The sequence below is a fragment of the Vicia villosa genome, linkage group LG3, assembly GCF_029867415.1.
Source record: "Vicia villosa cultivar HV-30 ecotype Madison, WI linkage group LG3, Vvil1.0, whole genome shotgun sequence".
NCBI classification, from domain to species: domain Eukaryota; kingdom Viridiplantae; phylum Streptophyta; class Magnoliopsida; order Fabales; family Fabaceae; genus Vicia; species Vicia villosa.
In genome coordinates this window covers 162126590-162150513 of record NC_081182.1, presented here as the reverse complement: position 1 = coordinate 162150513, position 23924 = coordinate 162126590, and positions in this window count along the sequence as shown.

Below are 23924 nucleotides of genomic sequence, written 5' to 3'. Positions count from 1 at the left end.
CTTTGCTCAGTGGACTTTTCTTTCACAACTGGCTTCAATATGACTTCTTCTGTTGGTGGTGTTTTATTTTCTAAGATTTCCAAATCCACTTCAAGCAGTGTATCTTCTTCCTCAACTTTCTTTTCAAGAACTTCATTTGCTTTTCCACTTCTTGTAGTTACTGCACTCACATTATTATGCTCTCTTGGATTTGTCACAGTTGCACTTGGTAAAGCACCTGGTGCTTGAGAACTCGTGATCTGCTGTGCTATCTGTCCAAGTTGAAGTTCAAGATTTTTGATAGAAGCATTAGTGTTCCTTTGGTTATTTCTTGTCTCTTCCTGGAATTTAACATTCTGCACTGCCATTTTTTCAATGGCAATCTCCCAATCTGCTTTCTTCGGCCCTTGTTGCTGATAGGATTGCTGAGGTTGCTGATATTGTTGCTGGTAAGGTGGTTGTTGTTGAGGCATATACTGTTGCTGTTGAGGAACTTGCTTTGGGACATTACCCTGTTGATCCTTCCACGAAAAATTTGGATGATTTTTCCACCCTGGATTATAAGTGTTGGAGTAGGGGTTATTTTGCCTCAAGAACTTTATAGCCTCCACTTGTTCTGCAGTAGCAACACAATGAATGGCAAAGTGTGGTCCAGCACAGATTTCACAAACCATCACTTGAGCAGGTTGAACTTAAGCTACCGTCTGAGTACCTAAATTCATACCTTTCAGTCTTCTCTCCACTTCAGCTTTAATTTGATCTTCCATGTTCACAACCTGATTTGCTAGTTTTAAATCAATTTTTCCTTCAGGTTGACTCACAATACGATCATAGAGCTCCTAATGCTCATTTGCAGCAATAGCCTCAATAATCTTCTTAATACCAGTGGCTGTTGAGAAATTAGTTGAGCCACCGGCAGCTGTATCAATAAGTTGCTTTGTCTTCAATTTCAACCCATTCACAAAGTTTTGCATTTGTTCAGTTGCGTCCAGATTATGAGTGGGACATGCAACTAAACACCTTTTAAACCGTTTGTACGCATCTCCAAGTGACTCTCCATCCTTCTGTTTAAAATTAAAAATGTCATACCTCTTGCGGATATACACAGAAGTTGGAAAATACTCATTCAGAAATGATGTTTCCATTTGTTGCCAAGTAGTAATACTTCCTGCAGGTAGGGAATAAAACCATTCTTCGGCATCCTCAGATAAGGTGAATGGAAATATGACCAACCGTTTTGCCTCTTCTGAGTGTCCCTCAATTTTTAATGATGTGGTCATCGTCAGGAACGTTTGTAGGTGCTTGTTGGCATCTTCATTGACTTTTCCTCAAAAAGGTTTACTTTCCAGCTGACGAATGGTTGACGGGTGCAACTGGAAGTGAGCAACATTTACCGGTCGATTGACTATTGTCAATCTCACTGCTGGATTATTTTCTCTGCCATAATCACCCAAAAGTCTTTCCGGAGGAGGTAAGTCAGCCATGATATGAACTTCTGGTTGTGAACCTGTGTCTGACTCAGGATATGAATGTTCGGAGTGAACAATGATTTCTTCCTCTCTTTCTACTTCTGCCAGTCTTTCTCGTTTAGCTTGTCGGAGCCTAGCACGCAAAGATCTTTCAGGTTCTGCGTCAAAATGAAAATCAGCTGAGGCCTTACCTCGCATAAACAGATTAGACATAGGTTAGTATGATAAAAGTACAAAAGTAACTATAATAATAAAATTTTAGTCGCGGAGCAACAAAATTTTAATTGAAATAATTCTGTTAACTCTATTATCATTGGCAGTCCCTGGCAATGGCGCCAAAAACTTGATAGGAAAATAGTAAGTGTACTATTTTTGCCTATTGTAGTGATAAAAGGAGTTTTCTCCGAATGTCGATCTCAAGGACTGATTGAGGATATAGAGTTAGAATATGATTTCAATTAAACAAAAGATCACTGGTAATTGGTTTGGTTTATACTAAAATGATTAAAATATGCAATTCAGAAAGAGCGAATAAATTAGTTAAATGAATAACAGATATGAGTAATATGCTAGGGGTAGGTGAATGATTATGCCTGCAATAATTTCGACTTATCAGTGCAATAATATAATTCACAGCAATTGATTACCGGTTCTCTAGAGCATCTAAGCCTAAATCCTTAGTGAGAAGATCTTTGAACACATACCCTAACTTCTATGTCCATAGTCAATTACGGCAATGATCAAGCATTCAAATATCGAGAATTTTCCAGTTAAGATAAAATATTTCTAGTCCTAGATAATATTTATTATCAAATGTTCTTATTCAGGTCAATAAACAATAGCTGCCCAGCTTAATATTTATAAAAACTCATAATCCGTTTTTCCGACGTTTTATGCATTAAGAACGATAACAAGAACAAATCAATTTAACAATGAATAGCAAAATTACTGCATCGACAAATACGAATTCATTACATCCAGAATCAGGGTCACCCCCCTTAGCAAAAGGGGCTTTAGCTACTCATAATTAAAAACAAAGCAATGAAAAGAATTTTTGTCATTACAAAATCTGTCGAGGAATCAATCTTCAATTGTGTAAACTCTTGAATGATGTGAAACCCTTGCCAAATTCTGAGTTCTCCAGCGCTCTGAACGTGTCTTTGCAGTCAAAAATCGTCCAACCCGGTGAAATTCGCAGTACGGGTTTATATAGGTCTGAGATGGGCAATATTTTGGGCCTCATACGCGTATGATACTCTCTACAAAACGCGTATGAGACGCGTATAGGCTAGGGGTCATACGCGTATGACATTCCCATACGCGTATGAGCAGACTTGTTTTTTGCCTTGGACTTTTAGGAACGCGTATGGGCTTGTGGCTTATTGAGCCATACGCGTATCATGAGGGCCATACGCGTATGGGCTGCCTTGACTTGGATTTTCTTCCTTTCTTGTCCCAGCTTTTGTGCTCCTGTTCTTGGACATCCATGCTCATAAACCTGAAACCATTAATTATACCAAAAAGAGCGTAAAAAGGAACCAGAAAGAGATTGCTTTAAGCAAAATACTTTTTATTGAAAAGAACTTAGATAACTTAAAATCACATGTTAAATCAAACAGTTTACCTGAATTCTTACTTTTTAAATGGTGAAATACTAACAAAAATGGTGACTGATCACCCGCTGACTGTAATCTTAAAATAAACAGTTCAGACAAAAGTTAGGGATAACAAATTCAACAAGAGGTTGCAACAAATCCTCGACAAAAGAATATGTTATAAAAAGGGATGACTGTCTGTCCAAATAAACTTTCGGTGCTTCAACCAACATCAAATGTCAGTATCACGACTTCAAGCTCTGCTAAGACTTAAACGCCAAGTTAACTGAGCATAGGATCGAAGAACATCACGAAGATTGGGATGGGTACAAATAAATTTTGGGCCATTATCCTTTGTTTCTTAAACCGTGAACCAAGCCACGTTAAAACCCTTGAAAGTCCTAACTGAAGCATGGTTAGTTCGAAAGCATACTGTCATCAAAAAGGTATCTTGACTCCTTAAGGTTTACCATAAATGCTGAGTCGATATTTCGTTTTTACAAACATCACGTTTTTATAAACATCACGCTTTTACATCTTCTATTTTAATGTTTTTCAGAAAAACAAGACATACATATGCATTGCATCTCATGAATTCATTATTAAACATATTTTGCTACTTAATTTCAAACGTTAGCATCAGGAAGAATTTGCACAGGATACAACTAATGACCAAAAGCTATCTCGACAGACGAAATCATTTCAGAAGCAACGTCTCCTACATATACAAGGGGCATGACACAGTTCATCCAGTAGATCTGGGGCAATCAGGTTAAGATTCAGAAAATCTCTCAAGAATGCCAAACAATTAGGGGCATGCATCCAAGTGGGTCTGAAGCTACTTCCCGATCAGTCAGGGGCATCATACTAAGTACTAGGGGCATGTCACCCATAGTACACATCTCATAAGGTCCTCGCGAGGCGAATCTCTTCAAATACCCTAATAGCTGGGGAAAAGTTATGCAAGGCATGTTCAACACTTCGATCAATACTCATTGGTGTGTTCCAATCAATACAAGTCCAGGAATGACAGTTACTATAAATACTGGGGGCAATGTTCAAGGCATCCATGCCTTACCACAGAGTCGACTTCACAAGATCATATCCCCACAGAGTAACCCTCGAGAAGATATCTTCAAATTTTCTCTTCCCGACAGAGACTTAGTCCCCCAACGTAGTTTACATCTTTGACACTGCCATTTCTCCGATACTTTTCTCTTCTCCGAACAAGGTTATTCATGTCTCTTATCCCTAGTCCAGGTACATCAAGATTGATCTTTCAAATTACTTCTTTCCCCAAGCAGAAGTCAAAGATCCCCAGCTGAGTATCCTCGAGCATGAAGCCAGAATTCCTACTGAAATGGAAGACATGTACTCCACAACAGTCAGGGATTTATTTTCCCGCCAGACGATACTACAATCTACTATCATCATTAACAACATTTTGCACCATATGCCTCATGGCACACACATAACATACCTACGCCCCATGGCATAAGCATAACACTCTCATTCATTTCAAAAATACATGCATCACGACATTGCATAAAATTAATGTTGCTTTTTCAGTCTATTCCTATAAATCAAATTAACATTATCTTCTAGATATAGTGCAAAGATAATCAAGCCAATAATTTAATTCTGACACTCATTCAAGACAGAGATTTAGTTTTTATACTTAATTTTGGATATCTTCCAGAAATAGTTCAGAAATTATCAAGACAGAGATTTAGCTCTGATACTTAGTTCCGGGTAATCTCTAGAGATAGTTAAGAGATAATCAAGCTAATGATTTAGTTCTGATACTTAGTTCCGGGTATTCTCCACAGATAGATCAGAGATAATCAAGACAGAGATTTAATTCTGATACTTAGTTCCGGGTATTCTCCAGATATAGTTCAGAGATAATCAAAACAAAGATTTAATTCTGATACTTAGTTCCGGGTATTCTCCAAAGATAGTTCAGAGATAATCAAAACAAAGATTTTATTCTGATACTTAGTTCCGGGTATTCTCCAGAGATAGTTCAGAGATAATCAAGACAAAGATTTAATTCTGATACTTAGTTCCGGGTATTTTTCCAGAGATAGTTCAGAGATAATCATTTTCTTAAGATCTAAATCAGTTACCCCACAAGGTGCTGAGACGATCGACATTATAAGATCTAAATTGGTTACCCCACAAGGTGCTGAGACGATCTATATTACAAGATCTAAATTGGTTACCCCACAAGGTGCTGAGACGATCGACATTTTGAGATCTAAATCAGTTACTATACACGGTACTGAGACGATCGACGATCCAAGATCTAAATCTATCCTCACAACGGTAGAGACGATCATTTTCTTAAGGTCTAAATCAGCTGTCATACCCCAAAATTTGCCCCCTCATTTTTAAAGACAAAAATCTTCAAATGCAAAAATAATTGAAGAGGACACCCTAAGCTTTCCAACAAATTCAAAATTATTCCCAAATAATGAGAATTGAGAAAATTATGGCTGGTGAGAGTTGGGAAATTTTGAGTCAGTGCATAAAATCCAAATTGAGCAAATTCATTATTGGGCCATAGGTTTAATCCAATCATCCCTTAAATTGTTTTATTTTAGTTGTTTTGATTTATTCATTTAAATAATTCAAAATAAAGAAAATAAAATAAATTAAGCTCTTAGTGAGGTCCAAGCCCGTCTTCCTTTAAACCTAATGTTTTCTTATAAATAACTAACAACCCTTATTTTTAACCATTCACCAACCATTCACCTCTACCAAATTCTCCATTCCCATACACTAACAATCGACAACTCTCATGATTAAACACCCATCCACAAAAAACCCTTTACCATCGTTTCCTACCATTACGAATAATCTTCTGTCACTCTAATTCCGGTTGCAGCAGAGTGATAAATTTTCCAGCCTATCAGCCGAATTCTGAAACTACTGTTTTGATTTGCTCCGAATTTTTCCCAGAAGTTCAGAAAAAAATCGAGGAACAATACTCCTTTAAATATTTTTTCTATTTTATTTGATTTATTTTTTATTTTCATATTTTTAAAAAAATCTTAAAAATTTTTTAGCTTCGTTATCTTATTTTATTTGATTTATGATCAGGTTTTTATATTTTTTTTATTTTATTTTGATCACTTTTCTATTTTTCCATTTGTTTTCTTAACCGTAACATTGCATGGTTTATGAACAGGTTTCCTATGGATTGGCCAACTGGAATGAGCTTTATCCCTTGACCTCAAGGAGGTTATTCGTATTTGGCCAAAAGCATTTTGCTTTTTGGCCAAATCAAGATTATTCGTATTTGGCCAAGAACCTTTTGGTATTTGGCCAAATCAGGTTATTTGTAATTTTGTCCATAATTTAATTTTCTAAACCCCAATTCTTTTCTCGTGTTATTATTATTATTATTATTATTAATTTGTTTTTTTTAATTTAAATTAATAATTTAGAGTAATATTTATTTTTAGGTTTAAATAATAATTTTTTTAAAATTTAGGTTAATTCAACAATAACATTTTTAGACTTAGGTTAATTTAATCAAATTAGGATTTTTAGGCTAATTTATTTTAGGTTTTCTAACCCTGATTTTATTTTTTGGCTAACTATTTTTCACCATGACTACTAATCATTGTTTTCCCTAACCCTTTTAATTTTTGATCTGTTACCTTATAATTGTTGAGGTTTTTTATGCGCGAATTCTTTCCTCACCCCATACTCTGTGATTGTCGAATACCTTCTGTGAAATATTTTGCCCCTTTTAATTTTGCCTTTTATTTCTGCCTTTTTATTTTATTATCTGCCTTTATTTCAATTATTTAATTTTATGTCTTTTAAATATTAGAAAATATGTATAGGTCGCAATAAGTTTTCTTGTAATAGTTGTAGGTTTTATTTCCGGCCTTTATTTTTCTGCCCTACAGGTGTTTATTGTAATAGCGTAGGAACTTATATTCTCTGTCTTTAATTTCTGTATGATTTTTAACTGCGTGGTTAGTAATCCTAGGGAGTGCAAGCCTTGTTTAAAATGAATTAGCCCACTTATCTACAAGATAAATATCTGAATTTAACCACATGATTGCGCCACACACACACACCTTTAGGGTAACCCTTCTTATGCTGTCTGTTTCCTTTTAATTACGATTCTAAAATAGTCAAGTCCCTCGATTTCGAGGATACCTAAGCAAAACAAATGTTACTCTCAGTTCATTATCATCATCAACTTTGTCCCTCGATGTTGCCTTCGGTAAATAATGATTGTCCAATTGCTAAGGTATCCTCGCCTGTTGCCTAAATGACTATTATATCCTTCCCTAAGACTACCTGCCCTCCTTATGGCAGGGACAGTCTTGTGGCGAACGATAATTCCGATGACCCTTTTTAAATCCAATGAAAGGACTACCTGCCCTCTTTATGGCATAGGTAGCCCTTTCCCATTAAAGTCTGAAAGAACATAAATTTTAAACTTAGGGTAGATGCTACTTGCCCTCTTTATGGTATGGATAGCCCTTTCCCATTAAAGTTTGAAAGAACATAAATTTTAAACTTAGGGTAGGTTCTCCTGATTGCTTGCTCTATTCAAATTCAAATTCAAAATTCAAAATCTTTTCACACCCTTTTTTCAAATCAATTCAAAAAGGCTACACTTATTTACAAGCTAAAGTCCTTAACAAATCTTTTCCTATTCACATACTACACTTCAAACATTTTGAAAACAAAGTGAGCTAAACAATTAAGAGCCCATGGATAACCATGGATACAAAGGGTGCTTACACCTTCCCTTTGTATAACTTACCCCCCGAACTCAAAATCTTTTTAAGGTCTTTTTTTTGTTCTTTTAGCCTTTCTATATATTGGATAAAACAAAAGTCGGTGGCGACTCTTGCTATCCACACATTTTCAAAAACTCAGTTCTCCCACCGTATTACAGAGAGTTACCGTTACCAATAGTTCCTGAACCAATAATCTTTCCTTTTTGGTTCCCTGCAAATCTAACATCCCCGCCAGATTTAAGTTTCAAGCTTTGGAACATAGACTTTCTTCCCGTCATCTGACGCAAGCATCCACATTCTAGGTACCATGATCGGTGTTTTAACTTCACTGCTAAGGACTTCTGCAACATAAATTATTTTCTTCTTAGGTACCCATATCTTTTTGGGTCCTTTTGTGTTAGTGTGCCTAAAGTTCTGTTTGACTTTAGGTCTAGCATGAGAACTATTAGAATAGGGTGTATATTTGATGTCATGTTAGTGTGCACAGGTTTATCTATGATTTTCATTTCATCAACCGATTTAGGTTGATATGATTCCTTTCCTTTGGGTGTATCATAGCCAATTCCAGTTCTATTGTTTCTACTTACACCATAAATCATAGAAGCTATCTTTCTTCTATTTATACTTTTAGCCAGAAATTTTTGAAAACTGACATCATATTCTTTCAAAATATCTTTGGAACTTGAAGCACTATTTGACTTAGAAGTTTTTTGACTTTTCAATTCCTCTATGAGGTTCAGATTGTTTTCTTTAAGTTCAGAATTTTCTGCCTTATGTTTTTGTGTTTCAACTGCAATAATGTTTTTAAGTTTCTTGTATTTGATTTTTAATTTACTATGATTTTCCAGAAGTTCTGAAAACTTTCTGCAAGCTCATCTCTAGTAAGTTCAGAAAATACCTCGTTAGTTTCTGATTCTGAGTCTGAGTCATCTTCTATGGTGGCCATGAATTCTATGTTGGCATGTTCATCTTCTGAGTTGGATTCTTCATCATAATCATACCACGTGGCCATCAGACTTTTTTTTTTTCAAATCTTTTCTTTGGCCTTTCTCTTTGCGGTTTGGGACATTCATTCTTGAAATGTCCTGGTTCATTGCACTCATAGCATACAGTGCCTTTTCTTCTCGTCCTTTTGTATCCAGAGGATTCTCCTTTGTATTCTGGTCTTCTGTGTTAGAACAAGATTGAGAATATATGTTCAGAATCTAGTTTTGATGATAACAAGCATATATTTTGTTAGTAACAATTTTACTACTAATGTTTTCATTAAGTGTGCAGATATTATGCTATATATGACAATCATCGGAAATAAGAGCACGGTTTTAGAACATAGTTTGGTTCTAATCATATTTTAGTGTTTTGATGATAAAAAACAAATGAATTTTGTATAAGAAAATTGGGTACTCTAATTATACATTTCTAATTTTAGATGATGTACCAGTACCAGCATAATCAAGAACGTGGAATATATGTAAAAGCTGGATACATGCAAGAGATACTCAAGTCTTCAAGGCAACTTTTGATACTGCACCAAACCGCTAAGAATACAGCTACCTGTCATACCCTAATTTTTGACCCCCCTGAGATGACATATCTTTAGGATTTTCATCAGGTCAAAGCAAGTACCCAGAGCAGTCACTTCTTCATCTGGCATTTAATCGAGGATGCTCAAAAACAAGAAAACTCAGGCAAAGGATCAATCAATAGAAGGATTAGTCTCTAATACAATCATAAGACTCAAGAGCTTCATTATTTCACCTATGATTGATTAGACACCCAGTCATCTGAGTACAGGTTTACTCAGGTCACCAGACTAGGTTTTTTTAGCCTATCAAGGACTAAAATCAGGGATCACCTTTGGGAAACCCTAAAAAGCCCCAGGGGATCATTCAAAGACATCAATCATTTTTAAATAACTCATATGACAAGATCCACTGGACATCACACCTCAATTCAAGGTCTACAGTCATTATTTTCATATGGTCGACAATTAGGGTTTTTGACCTAATTCACCAGGATAGTTGACTTTTAATCAGGGCATGGATCCAAAACTCAAGACATGATTCAAGAACCTCTACTACCTCAATATAATCCATTTACATCATTCATTTGAGGAGAAGATCTTGATTCTACACAAAAGTCCAAAATTTCACCTTATCTGGAAAAAGTCAACTGTATGGGTTCACCTTTGACTTTTAAGATTTTTGGTCAAACCATGACTTTCAAGGATCAATATCATCAATATATGAATATTAAAGTCATTTGACCAAAGAAATTCAAGAAGAATCTTCAAGGAGCAAAAAGTCGGGAATTAGGGTTTTTGAGGGCATTGTGGGAACTCAAAATTTCACCTACACAACTCAAAAAACTTCCAACATGAAAGTTGTAGATCTTGCAAAATAAAACAACATCTTACATAGGAACTTTTTTCAAAAGATCAATCATTTAAGAGTTTTGGAAATTTTGGAGTTTTAGGTCATAAACACTTAGAAATTTTTCTAAGTGTTTTAACCTAGTTTTCTTCCAACTTTGGCCTCATTTTTCACAAATTTGCCAAAGGATTTTGAAGAAACTCCAAACTAATGATTTGAAGTAGATGTTTAGGGCTTTCCAAATTGTGTTCAACCTTCTCCAAATTCATTTTGAGCTAAGTTATGCTTGTTCAAAGTTGGCCTCATGAAGTGAAATTATAGGTCATGCATCATTTTGGAATTTTGAAATTTTGTGCACATGACCTCAAATATGGATGCTACACGACCCATAACACATCTGAAAACATACCATGCATTCATTTTCACCATGCCATGATAATTGAAGAAGATTCCTAAAACAAGAACATGTGATTATGTAATGATTACATTTGTGAATTTATGGCAAATTGATGAATCACCCGAGGAATCTTCTCACCAACCAATTAGAGCTCACTTTGCATCTGAAATGTTCCCCAAGATCAGATAGAATCAATGGATAGGGGAAGCTAGCCCAAAAATGCATCATTGCATTTAGGATCTTTTCAAAATTTCTTCTTGGCTAAGAAACCAAACTTCTTTCATTAAGCAAGCTCACCACAGCCAATTGATCTGCATTCATTTGCCTATAAATAGGAGGGCATACTTCAGTAGACAAACACACCAAAGCAACCATATTCCTTGCTTTCTCTTTCTCTTCTCATGCTTATTGTTTTTCAAAGTTCTTTGGCAAGAAGAATCGTTTTCTTCAAACCAGAGCTTATCTTTGGAAAGTAAGCATTCTAACATCTCAAGGGAGGTCATTTGAGGTGATCCAAGCACCTGGATCATTTCTGTAAGTGGAGGAACACCATTGTTGCTCTCACTTTGAAGCTGTTGCAGTTGGAGGTCCATAGTGCAATTCAGAAGGTTTCCAATCGAGCCAAGCATCCAGGCACGTTCCATAGGAGGTAGTGAAGCTGTTCAGATGACTGCAGCTCATCTGTAACTCAAGAATCATCACTCTCCATGTTCACTTGAAGCTCAAATCGAGGGAGGCCCATAGAACAATTCAGAAGGATTGAGGTTACAACAAACATTCAGTTAGCATCACTGAGTCCCAAGGAAGCTTTTGGGATCATTCATACAAGCCCAGTTGCTCTCTATCATCCTCACGACCTCCATTTTCAGAGGTAAGTTTCTGAACTCCACCTCTTTAATTTAAGCACTCTTTATGATATAGCTCGATTCTATCTTGTTCAGCATCATCAGAGGATTGAAAACCCTCTATCATCATTCATTTATCTTTCAGTATAGCCATTTAATTTGATTTTTAAATTTTAGGGTTCTTCACGATTTCTGGTAAATTAGTTAGATGTAGTTAATATAAATCTATGTTAGTTACATATTTAGAATCGTGAGTGAATTTAGAGCAAGTTTGGTCTTTACATCGTTGCAAATGGTTGAGAGTTGAGAGAGTTCAGATTTTCAAAAATTCAAAGCTAGAGGTTGAAGATGACAATGGTGGTGGCGCGCAAAAATTCAAATTCAGGAAAGAGTTTATTTTATTTTGAGTGATAGTTGTCTTATAAACGACTAAAACGTGATAGCCCAGTGGTAAAGAGTGTTTGTGTGTTGCGCGTGCCCAAGGTCTGGGGTTCGAATCCCCCTCGCCCCAGACATTTTGATTTTATTTCTCTTTTATTGCTTCTATGCACTTGAGTAATGTATGATTTGCAATGGAACCATTCTTTTGTCACTAAGCGCGCGTTGGCTCAGTGGTGTTGTTTTGGGCTGGTAACATAAAGGGCGTGGGTTCAAACCTGGTTGGTGACAAAACCCTATTTTTTTACCATTTTTTTCCATTTGATTTCTTTACAACTTCAACCAATTATTTAACCTATCAAATTAATTTATTTTCACTTCATTTTTCACACACTTGTCATTTAATATATCTATTTTGTGAATAATCAAAAAAATCATAAAAATATTATTTATTTCATGTATTTTAATTAGGTTTAAAATAGTATGTTTTTAAGTGTTTTCTTAAATACTTTAAATATATATTGTCATGTTATTTTAACCTATTTATTTTGTGAATAAGCTCATGATAAAACCCTATTTGTTTAGGTCTTATTTAGGCATAGATCTTTATTCTTTACCTTAATTAAGTTGACTTTTGTCAATTTTCAAAGCTATTACCAGTCTCCGATTAAACGGATGATTAAGGTTTTCAAACAACAAAACCTTATACCATTTCAAATCATTTTCAAACTGCTTTTGTAACCAGTACTGTAAAGTACTGGGCCTCTAATAGAGTGTAAGTCCCAAACACCTTCTCTTCTTAGCTTGTTTTCAAAACTGTATTTTCAAAATCTTCTTTCTGTTTTCAAAACATTCTTCTGGTATTTGAAGGGCATTATTCCCGGTGAAAATCTTCAGATACCTATGTGACCTTTGTCCATCTTCACTTCTTCTGTTTTCAAAAACCCTTAACTGTTTATAATAAATATTCAATTGTTATCAACAAAACAACAAAAATATTGTTGAGGCTCTGTACATACTTCTCCAAAGGCCTCCACTCCATCCAGGTTAGGCTTTACAAGCTTTCAATTTATAGTCTTTATTTAAATTACTGTCAAATATAAACTGTGCATATATATTAGTTTAGAACTACGTTTGAGTGTAAACCCTAGGACAGTTAAACTATATATATATTATAGGAATATGACCTAGGATTGAGAATGTCTTCCCGGTGAAGGCTCTTTCCTAATTAGAGATCTGTAGTTCAAGATAAGTTCAAAACTACATAGCTTTCTCTTGTGCTATAACAAGGACCCTTGATTAGCCTCCTCTTGGGCTTTGTACAAGGACCCACAGGCTTCTTAAAAGCATTTCCAGCTTCCTCTTGAGCTTGTATACAAGGACCCATCAGGTTTCTTATAAACATAGGAACAGGTCTTTAGTCACCTTTTAACATACCCTGGTGAGTTTCTTCCAATTTAAACCAGACTTTAAACAAGCTAAGTTTGTCTCAATTTCACATTGAGTACACCTTTTGGAATGAGAGACATGGACAGTCTCTGTCACCCTTATCTTCATCAATCTTCCTTAGTAGAGTCTAGGATCTATGTGTGCTTATCCTCAAAGTGTCAGCCTTCATCTTGGGCTTTAAACAAGAAGTCTCCACTAGATAATCTTTCTGCTATCATCTTAACAAAACCCCTGGAAAGGGTTAGCCTCCAAAATCATTCCTTCATTTTAATAAAAATCCCTGGAAAGGGTTAGCCTCCAAAGTCAATTAATAAAAATCTGTTTAAAATGTCAAAACCCCTGGAAAGGGTTAGCCTCCAATATCAGTCTTTCAAAACCAAATATTCATTCTCTTAGGAGATAATTTCCCCAAAAGAGTCAAAACCCTTGGAAAGGGTCAGCCTCCAAAAACATGATAAAATCAGTCTTTTAACAGACAAATTCACCAGCTGAGTCAAAATCCCTGGAAAGGGTTAGCTTCCAAAGAAAAACAGTCTTTTAATAAATAAAATCTCCTCAGTAGAGTCAAAACCAACAAAAACAGTTAGCCTCAACCTTGGGCTTCATACAAGGCACCAAATAATAAAACTCCCCTGTCAAGAGTCAGCCTCAACCTTGGGCATTGTACAAGGCAGATAATAGAGTCTCCCCAGTGAGTTCCTCATCATTCAGTAGCCACAACCTTGGGCTTTGTACAAGGCAGATTAAACCATATTTCATGAGTCAAAGATTCCTAACACATAGGATCTTTTCCCCATAGAGTCATCCATACTCAGTTTATTTTAGAGTCAGCCACAACCTTGGGCTTTGTACAAGGCAGAAAATAATGTTTTTTTCCTAGCTAGAGTCAGCCTCAATTCTGGGCTTTATATAGAACACCAAATAAAAATCCATCAAAATAAACACTCTCCAAATAGAGTCAGCCTCAATTCTGGGCTTTGTACAGAACACAAAAATACCCTGTAATTAATCCTCAATGGAGTCATCTCCCAGAGTCAATAATAATTAATAAATCAATCAAAAAGCCTCAAGCTTGGGCCTCATAGAAGCCAGCTAAAGTCAAATCTTTTATACAGTAGATAGACATAGCTTATCTCTATAGAGAGATATTTTTACTACTCTACCACATTCAAAAAAACAAACATTTCAATTTCAATTTTAATCAAGTCTCCCATTTAGGATTTTGAAAGGCATGAGCTGGCAGTAAAACCCAGACATGTGGTAACTTTCCCTAATTTGGATGAGCATCTTTCTTTCATTTAAGAGGCATTTGACTGGTATACTTGCACATACACAAGTAAGGTCCCCCTCTTGAATGAAATGAATTCAGTTATTTTGTCACTCTTTTAAATGTTTGTGGTAGAATAGTACAAATACCTCTCTGTAAAGATGATTTCATGTCTCTTTACTGTAAACAGAGATTTAATTCAAAGCTTCAACCTTGAGCTTCAAGCAAGGCACCAAAAATAATTAATTTCCCTAGTTAGTTCCCCGAACTACATTAAGCTCTAACTTCCACTAGGGATATGTAGGCATGAGGTTCACAAGGAATCTCAGCGAGCTAATAAAATACCAAAAATAGTCAGTTTGTCTGTCTGTCTGTCTTTTAAAATCAATTCAATTCCTTCTCCTAACACAAAGGAGAAACTTTCCCAATCATTAGCAATAAACACAATCACAATGACACAGAGAAGGTTCCTGTAGAGTACTACAGATATGTAGGGTGTTTAAACACTTCCCTATGTATAACCGACCTCCCGGACTCCAGAATTTCTAGTCTAGGTGAATCCCCACACTTAGCAAACTCTTAGGGTTTAGTTGAGATCTTTTTTCCCCTTTCCTACTCGTAGGACAAATAAGAAAGTTCGTGTGATATCGTAGGAAGAACTGAAACAAAATTCCTCCCACCACGGGCGCATTCTCCTTCCAAATTTCGCGTGAAGGGTCTAGCGTGCCGTCCTCCCAAGTGAAACGGGGAGGTAAAAAAACGACACCACACTACCACAGAAGTTGAAATACATAGCTCATCAAAAGATCACGAAAACTAATTCAGAGAATACATCAACAACATAAGTTGAAATACACAGCTGATCAAAAGATCACAAAGACTGATTCAAAATAAAGTCGTTAAAGACATAATCATTATCAAAAACGGATGCAACACTCCAAAGTGCGATTCCCAAGGTTGATTGAAGAAGCTATCCACATGCAAATCCTTGAAGAAAATAAAAGCTAAAACAACACGCAAATCATTTAATGCTGCGCACAAGAGTTAAAGATAACGGGCAAAAATTCTAAAAGCTATATATTCTTCATTGATCTCTTGAATCAAACCACCAAACTAACACAATAACTCACACGAGAATATTGCTACTCTGAAAACCATCAAGTGTGAAGAAAAACTCTCTGAAGCAAAACTTTTCTATTCATAGTCTAAGTTCGTAACTTTGTACTTAAATTTAGTGAAATATCACAGTTGTGATTACAGCTTGTTAGAAGGATTTCTAAAGCTTGCATTCAACATTAAATGGTTTGCGTGTTGTCTTTGCTTTTGCTGACTCCAAGAATTTGCATGTGGATAGCTTCTTCAATCAACCTTGAGAATTACACTTTTGGAGTGTTGTAGCCGTTTTGATAATGATTATGTCTTCAACGGTTTAATTTGAATTCATCTACATAATCTTCTATTTAGTCTTTGTTCTTCAACTTCTATTGTGAATGTGTTTACGGTGTTCTGGTGTAATATTAGAAGTTGCTTTCAGCGGTGATAATTTGAATCATTCCTTATAATATTTTGTTCAGCCTTGTTCTTCAACTTCTGTTGTAGATATGTTTGCAGCGTGCAGTATCAGAAGTTGCTCTATGACTTGCGTTGTCTTTCTCTAGCTTCAAGTTCTGATTGCTGGTACTGGTACACCTTCTGAAATTAGAACCATATGATTAGTGTACCATGTTTGCTTTATACAAAATTTGTTTGCTTGTTATCATCAAAACACTAAAATATAATTAGAACCAAACTATGTTCTAACAATCTCCCCCTTTTTGATGATGACAAAACATTTACGTTCTAAAGCAAAATAAATATTTAGAGAAAAATATGATGGATAACTTCCCTGAATAATTTTTCTTCTTGACTTGATCTTTCAGAAGATTGATGGATGTGGCTGTGTATACGCGCATCTTCACATAAGTTCTAAATATATTCCTGCATTCCTTTTAACAACAAAAACTTCTTGAGCACAAGCTAAAGAGATTTTATCTTTGATTTGTAGACCTTAACTTGTTCTGTTCAAGTTACTTAAAATTTTAGGAGATGTATATAATTTTCTTTTACACATATAATTCTCCCCCTTTTTGTCATAATCAAAATGAAATGATGCTAAATGAGAATGTATGAGTATAGTCAGGTTGGACCATTATAGGCAGTTAATTTTCATGTTATCCCATAAATAAGCAATTGATAAAGAGAAGAAATATGCATTGATTAAAAAAATGACAGAATACAGACTCAAGATACACAAACTTTTAGAAGATAGGTTCATAATGTCCTCCATGAAAGAAGAAACCATCACAGTGCTCTGCATGTAGTGCTTTCCTCTTGTTCGGAAGTTCTGACGTACGAAGTGTGTTCAAGATTCCTGTAGATTCAAAACATGCTGACAGGACTCTTCCATAAGGAATGAAGAATTCTTGTCCACATTTAAAAGCTATTAGAGACTCTCTAATGTGTCCAACGATAATCGCAGCAAGGTTTATCGGTTTACCCGATTCCAAGCGATTGATCAAGAACCTGTCTCTAGCACACAGGAGTTTATGGAATTTTCCTCTAGGAATGAGATTTGACAGAATCATCCTGAACCAGACTTGTTTGGATGAGGAGAGGTAGTGAGGGTTATTTTTTAGACGACGAGCGAGTCTGCTCAAATCGTTTAGAATGAGAAATGCATTGGTGTAGTCAAAGAGCGAGAGACATGCAACATCATGCCTGACTGGACACCCAATAACTTCAGCAATGGATGCTTCAGAAATTGTGAAAAGGACTCCATAAATGGAAGAGGTTATACTGAGGTTATCTGTATTGACTGAAGCATTGACCCAAATTTTTTTGACAAGGTTTGGAAGGATAAGACCATTTAGAATAGAAATGTAGGATTCCCATCCTTGCTTAAGGAAGAGGTTTATGTAGTAGTTGTCTCTTTTAGCTGGCCATAGATTTTGTTCTTTTATGACAGCGAGGGTTGTTTGGGATGACATGCTGGAAGGAAGTATTGATGAGAGAACAAAACTGATACTAAATTGAATAGATGAATGTTATAAGAAGAAGGCTTTTTATAGAGGATTGATGAGAAGAGAAAACGTTTGGACTAGGTAATCAATGTATGAACTTGCATGTATTATGGAATGAAGAGAAGAAGAGAAATATTGCAATGACCAAGGAAATAGTAGCGTTATGATTAAAAACATGTTAGGGATAACATAGAGAATTAATGCAATAGTTATCAAGACTTATTACTCATTTTGCTTTACACGCGCAACCTTTTAGATTTTGAACATGTGCTCAACAATCTTAGGTTTTCGTGAATTGGCAGTTTTATATGCCAAAGTTCTGACTCATCTTAGAAAACAAACTTCTGATTCAAGGGGTGATATATTTCTAGATGATAATTTTGTAGATAGTTCAACTTGCACTTCAGAATTTAATCAAGATTTCATTCAGGACACAAATCCATACTAATGTTCTTCAGAATGAACTTGAATCTATCTTCAGAAAGAGGTTTTGTGAAAATATCAGCCCATTAATGGTGTGTGTCAGTAAAGTTTAAGCTTAATATCCTATTGTGAATATAGTATCTGATGAAATGATCCTTAATTTCTATGTGTTTAGCTTTAGAGTGAAGAATAGGATTTTTGGAAAGGCATATTGCAGAAGTGTTATCACAGAAAATAGGAATCTTACGCACATTAATGTGATAATCTTCTAACTGACTCTTCATCCAAAGCATTTGAGTGCTACATCCTGCAGCAGCAACATATTCTGCTTCTGTAGTTGATAGTGCAATGGTAGCTTGCTTTTTGCTATACCAGGAGATTAAATTATTTCCTAGAAACTGACAGCTTCCAGATGTACTTTTGCGTTCAATTCTATCTCCAGCAAAATCAGCATCGCAATAACCTACTAAGTTAAATTCTCTGGATTTTCTGTAACATAATACAACATTAGTAGTACCTTTCAGATACCTTAGAATTCTCTTGACAACAGTCAAGTGTGATTCTCTAGGATTTGATTGGAATCTTGCACATAAACATGCACTAAACAGAATATGCGGCCTAGATGTAGTTGGGTAGAGTAATGATCCAATCATACCTCTGTAGAGCTTATGATCTACCTTCTTACTTACCTCTTCTTTGCCTAAAATGCAAGTAGGATGCATTGGGGTTTTTGCTTCTTTACTTTCTGATAATTTGAATTTTATCAGAAGTTCTTTGATATATTTTTCTTGATGAATGTAAGTGCCTTCAGAAGTTTGGTTTCTTTGAATTCCCAGAAAGAATTTAAGCTCACCCATCATGCTCATTTCAAATTCTTCCTGCATAGACTTAGCAAATTCTTTTCCAAGAGAGATATTAGAAGTTCCAAAGATAATATCATCCACATATATTTGACAGATTAAGATATCATTTTTGAATGATTTTCGAAAGAGTGTTGTATCAACTTTCCCTCTTGTGAAACCTTTATCTAGAAGAAATGAACTAAGACACTCATACCAAGCTCTGGGAGCTTGTTTTAAACCTTATAAAGATTTCTTTAATTTAAAAACATGTTCGAGATAGATAGAATCTTCAAAACCAGGGGGTTGATGAACATACACCTCTTCTTCGATGTGACCATTTAAAAATGCACTTTTAACATCCATTTGATATAGAGTTATGTTAAATTGAGCAGCATAAGCAATTAATAGTCTGATTGACTCTAACTTGGCGACTAGAGAAAAGGTTTCATTATAGTCAATACCTTCTTGCTGATTATACCCTTGAGCAACCAGTCGTGCCTTGTTCTAATGACTTCTCCTTGCTCATTCTTTTTGTTTCTGAACACCCACTTTGTTTCGATAATGTTGAATCCTCCAGGTCTTGGAACTAGATCCCATACATCATTCCTGGTGAATTGATTTATCTCTTCTTGCATAGCAATGATCCAATATGTGTCTTAAAGTGCTTCATCTACTGAAGTTGGCTCTATCATTGACACTAATCCAAATAATGAATTTTCATTATTTCTTAGGTATGCTCTAGTTCTGATAGGATCATTTTTATTGCCAAGGATAGCATCTTCGGAATGATGTGTAATTAGTCTTGGAAATCTTTTATAAGAGTTTTCTTCAGAAGTTCTCATGTTCTTCATGGTTGATGTGATTTCTGATGTATCTTTATCTTTTGATTCATCAGGATTCAGGAGTTATTCTTCTGTATCTGCAAAATTTTCAGTTTGCTTTGGCTTTTGATGGCCCAGTTTATCATCAAATCTGATATTGATTGATTCTTCAACTATTAATGTCTCTGTATTATATACTTTGTAGCCTTTTGAGCGTTCAGAATATCCTAGCAGAAAACACTTTTGAGCCTTAGAATCAAACTTGTTCAGATGTTCTTTAGTGTTAAGAATAAAACAAGTACAACTAAATGGGAGAAAATATGAAATGTTAGGTTTCCCATTCTTCCACAGTTCATAAGGAGTCTTATCAAGAATAGGTCTTATGGACACTCTGTTTCGAATATAGCATGTAGTGTTTACTGCTTCTGCCTAGAAGTGCTTAGCCATATTGGCTTCATTGATCATTGTCCTAGCCATTTCTTATAATGTTCTGTTTTTACGTTCTACAACCCCATTCTGATGAGGTGTTCTAAGACAGGAGAAGTTGTGAGAGATTCCATTTTCTTTGAAGAACATTTCAAAGAGATAATTCTCAAATTCTCCTCCATGATCACTTCTGACCTTAATGATTTTAGATTCATTTTCATTTTGTATTTGTTACAGAAGTCAAAAAATACAGTATGTGTTTCATCTTTATGTTTTAAGAATTTTACCCATGTCCATCTACTGTAGTCATCTACAATGACTAAACCATATTTCTTACCTCTTATTGATGGTGTTTTCACTAGACTAAATAAATCAATATGTAGAAGTTCTAAATGTCTTGAAGAAGAAATAACATTTTTAGATTTGAAAGAGGATTTTAAGAACTTTCCATTCTGACATGCTTCACAAAGAGCATCTGAGTTGAACTTTAAATTGGGCAGTCCTCTTACTAAGTTGAGTTTGTTAAGTTGAATCTCCTCAAGCTAACATGTCCCAATCTTCTGTGCCAAACCCATTGCCCATCATTTACAGACAGAAGACAAGTCACATTCATTACCAATAGTTCCTGATCCAATGATCTTTCCCTTTTGGTTCCCTCCAAATCTGACGTCTCCACCGGATTTAAGTTCCAAGCTTTGGAACATAGACCTTCTTTCCGTCATGTGACGCGAGCATTTAGAGTCCAGGTACCATGACTGGTGTTTTGACTTCACTGCTAAGGGCATCTGCAACATAGACAATTTTCTTCTTAGGTACCCATATCTTTTTAGGTCATTTGATGTTAGTGTGCCTGAAGCTTTGTCTTAGCTTAGGTCTAGCACAATTGTTTTCAGAGTAGGATGTATATTTAATATTGTGAGTATTACCAAAGTTAAACTGTGTGTGCAAAGTTGTATATCTTATTTCCATGTCATCAACAGGTTTAGGTATATATGGTTCCTTACCCTGAAGTGTTTCGTAGCCAATTCCATTTCGATTGCTTCTACTGACACCATAAATCATTGAGGCTATTTTGCTTCTGCTTATGCTTTTAACAAGAAATTTTTGAAAACTATCATTATATTCTTTCAGAATATCAGATTTAAAGGTACTATCTGAATTAAGGATTTCTGTTTCCTTTTCCTCCATTAGTTGTGTATTGTTATCTTTAAGTTCAGAGTTTTCTTGCTTAAGTTTCTTTGTTTCAGTTAACAGTTCAATCTTTAGGTTTTTAAATTTTGTTCTTAATCTATTGTGTCTTTATAAGAGTTTTGATAAGCTTTCTTCAAGCTCTTTTCTAGTGAGTTTAGAAAATACCTCGTTTGATTCAGCTTCTGAGTCAAAGTCATTTTCTGTAGTGGCCATGTATGCTATGTTGGCATGTTCATCTTCTGAGTTGCATACGTCTTCAGATGATTCAGAATCATCCCAAGTAGCCATCAGGCTTTTCTTCCTTTCAAATCTTTTCTTAGACCTTTCTTTTTGCAGGTTAGGACATTCACTTTTGAAGTGTCCTGGTTCGTTGCATTCATAGCACACATCACTTCTTCTGCTAGGCCTTCTGTATTCAGAGGTTTCTCCTTTATATTCTGGTCTTCTGAAGTTTCTGAACTTTCTTTGCTTGTTCCTCCAGAGTTGATTTACTCTTCTGGATAGAAGAGACAACTCATATTCTTCCTCTGATCCAAACTCACCTGGGCATTCTTCCTTTGCCTTCAAAGCATTAGTTTCATAGTTTTTAACATATTTAAGAGTTATAGTCTTACCTTTCTTTTGAGGCTCGTTTGCATCGAGCTCAATCTCATGACTTCTTAGCGCCATGATGAGTTCTTTAAGGGATACTTCATCAAGATTCTTTGAAACTTTGAATGTTGTAACCATTGGCCCCCATCTTCTTGGTAGACTTCTGATAATCTTCTCTACATGATCAACTTTGGTGTATCCTTTATTTAGGACTCTTAGACCAGCTGTTAAGGTTTGAAATCTTGAGAACATGGCTTTAATGGTCTCGTCCTCTTCCATCTTGAAGGCTTCATACTTCTGGATTAAAGCTAGAGCTTTTGTTTCTTTGACTTGAGCGTTGCCTTCATGTGTCATCTTGAGTGACTCTAATATATCATGTGTTGTATCTCTGTTGGTGATTTTCTCATATTCTGCCTGAGAGATAGCACTTAGCAAGATAGTTCTAGCTTTGTGATGATTCTTGAATTCCTTCTTCTGTTTGTCATCCATGTTCTTCCTTGCTATCTTTTCACCTGCATCTTTTGGATGATTGTAACCATCTACCACAATATCCCACGGGTCAGGATCTTGTCCTAGAAAGAAACTTTCAATCCTATCTTTCCAATATTCAAAATTCTCTCCATCGAACACAAGAGGTTTTGTGTAGCTATTGTTGTTTGAATCATTTGCCATAGTGTATTCCTTCTGAATCTTTTTCTGACACGGTTAAGTGCTTGCACCCAGAACCAAGGCGCTCTGATGCCAATTGAAGGTTGAGAAAACACTTAGAAGGGGGGGGGTTCAATAAGTGGGTTTTAAAACTTTATGGAGGAAAGATAGTGAGAACGCATTTATTTTTATCCTGGTTCACCTTCTCAATAACGCTACCTCCAGTCCACCCTCAACAAGGTGATTTGCCTCTCTCAACAGAGGTCTTAATCCACTATAATCAGAACCTGATTACACTTGCACGACCAACTGCCGTGACTCACAATACAATGCACGCGCCAAACTTCCAGTGACTAACAATCCTGCACAAGCCAACTGCTTGTGACTAACCAATCTTCTAAGACTCAACTAGTCCTAGACTTCCTGAGACTTCTGACCCAACTGGTCTCTCAAGGACTCGGTTTCCACATAACTTCTGTTGATAGTTTAAAGTTTTGCTTCTAGAAGGTTGTAATCACAACTGTGATATTTCACTAAGATTAATTACAGAATAGTGAACTTAGAATATGAATAATAAAATTTAGCTTTAGAGAGTTTTTCTTCACACTTGATGATTTATCAGAGTTGCAGCGTTCTTGTGTGTTCTTTCTTTGTTTTCTTCTACTTCGCTCGTTGTGTGTTGTTCTTATTTCTTCAAACGATCATGAGTATATATAGCTTCAGAATTTTTGACCGTTATCTCCAAAGCTTGCATTCAACATTAAATGGTTTGCTTGTTGTCTTTGCTTTTGTTGTCTCCAAGAATTTGCATGTGGATAGCTTCATCAATCAACCTTGGGAATTACGCTTTTGGAGTGTTGAGGCCGTTTTGCTAATGATTATGTCTTCAACGATTTAATTTGAATCAATCTGCATAATCTTCTATTCAGTCTTTGTTCTTCAACTTCTGTTGTGAATGTGTTTACAGTGCTCTAGTGTAATATCAAAAGTTGCTTTCAGCTAATTTGAATCATTCCTTATAATATTTTATTCAGCCTTGTTCTTCAACTTCTGTTGTAGATATGTTTGCAGCATGCAATATCAGAAGTTTCTTTATCACTTGCATTGTGTTTCTCTAGCTTCAAGTTCTGATTGCTGGTACTGGTACATCTTCTGGAATTAGAACAATATGATTAGTGTACCATGTTTTATTTATACAATATTCGTTTGCTTGTTATCATCAAAACACTAAAATATAATTAGAACCAAACTATGTTCTAACAAAGCCATGTTCTCAAGATTTCAGACCTTGACTGCTGGTCTAAGAGTCTAAACAAAGGATACACTAAAGCTGATCATGTAAAGAAAATAATCAGAAGTCTACCAAGAAGATGGGGGCCAATGGTTAAAGCGTTCAAAGT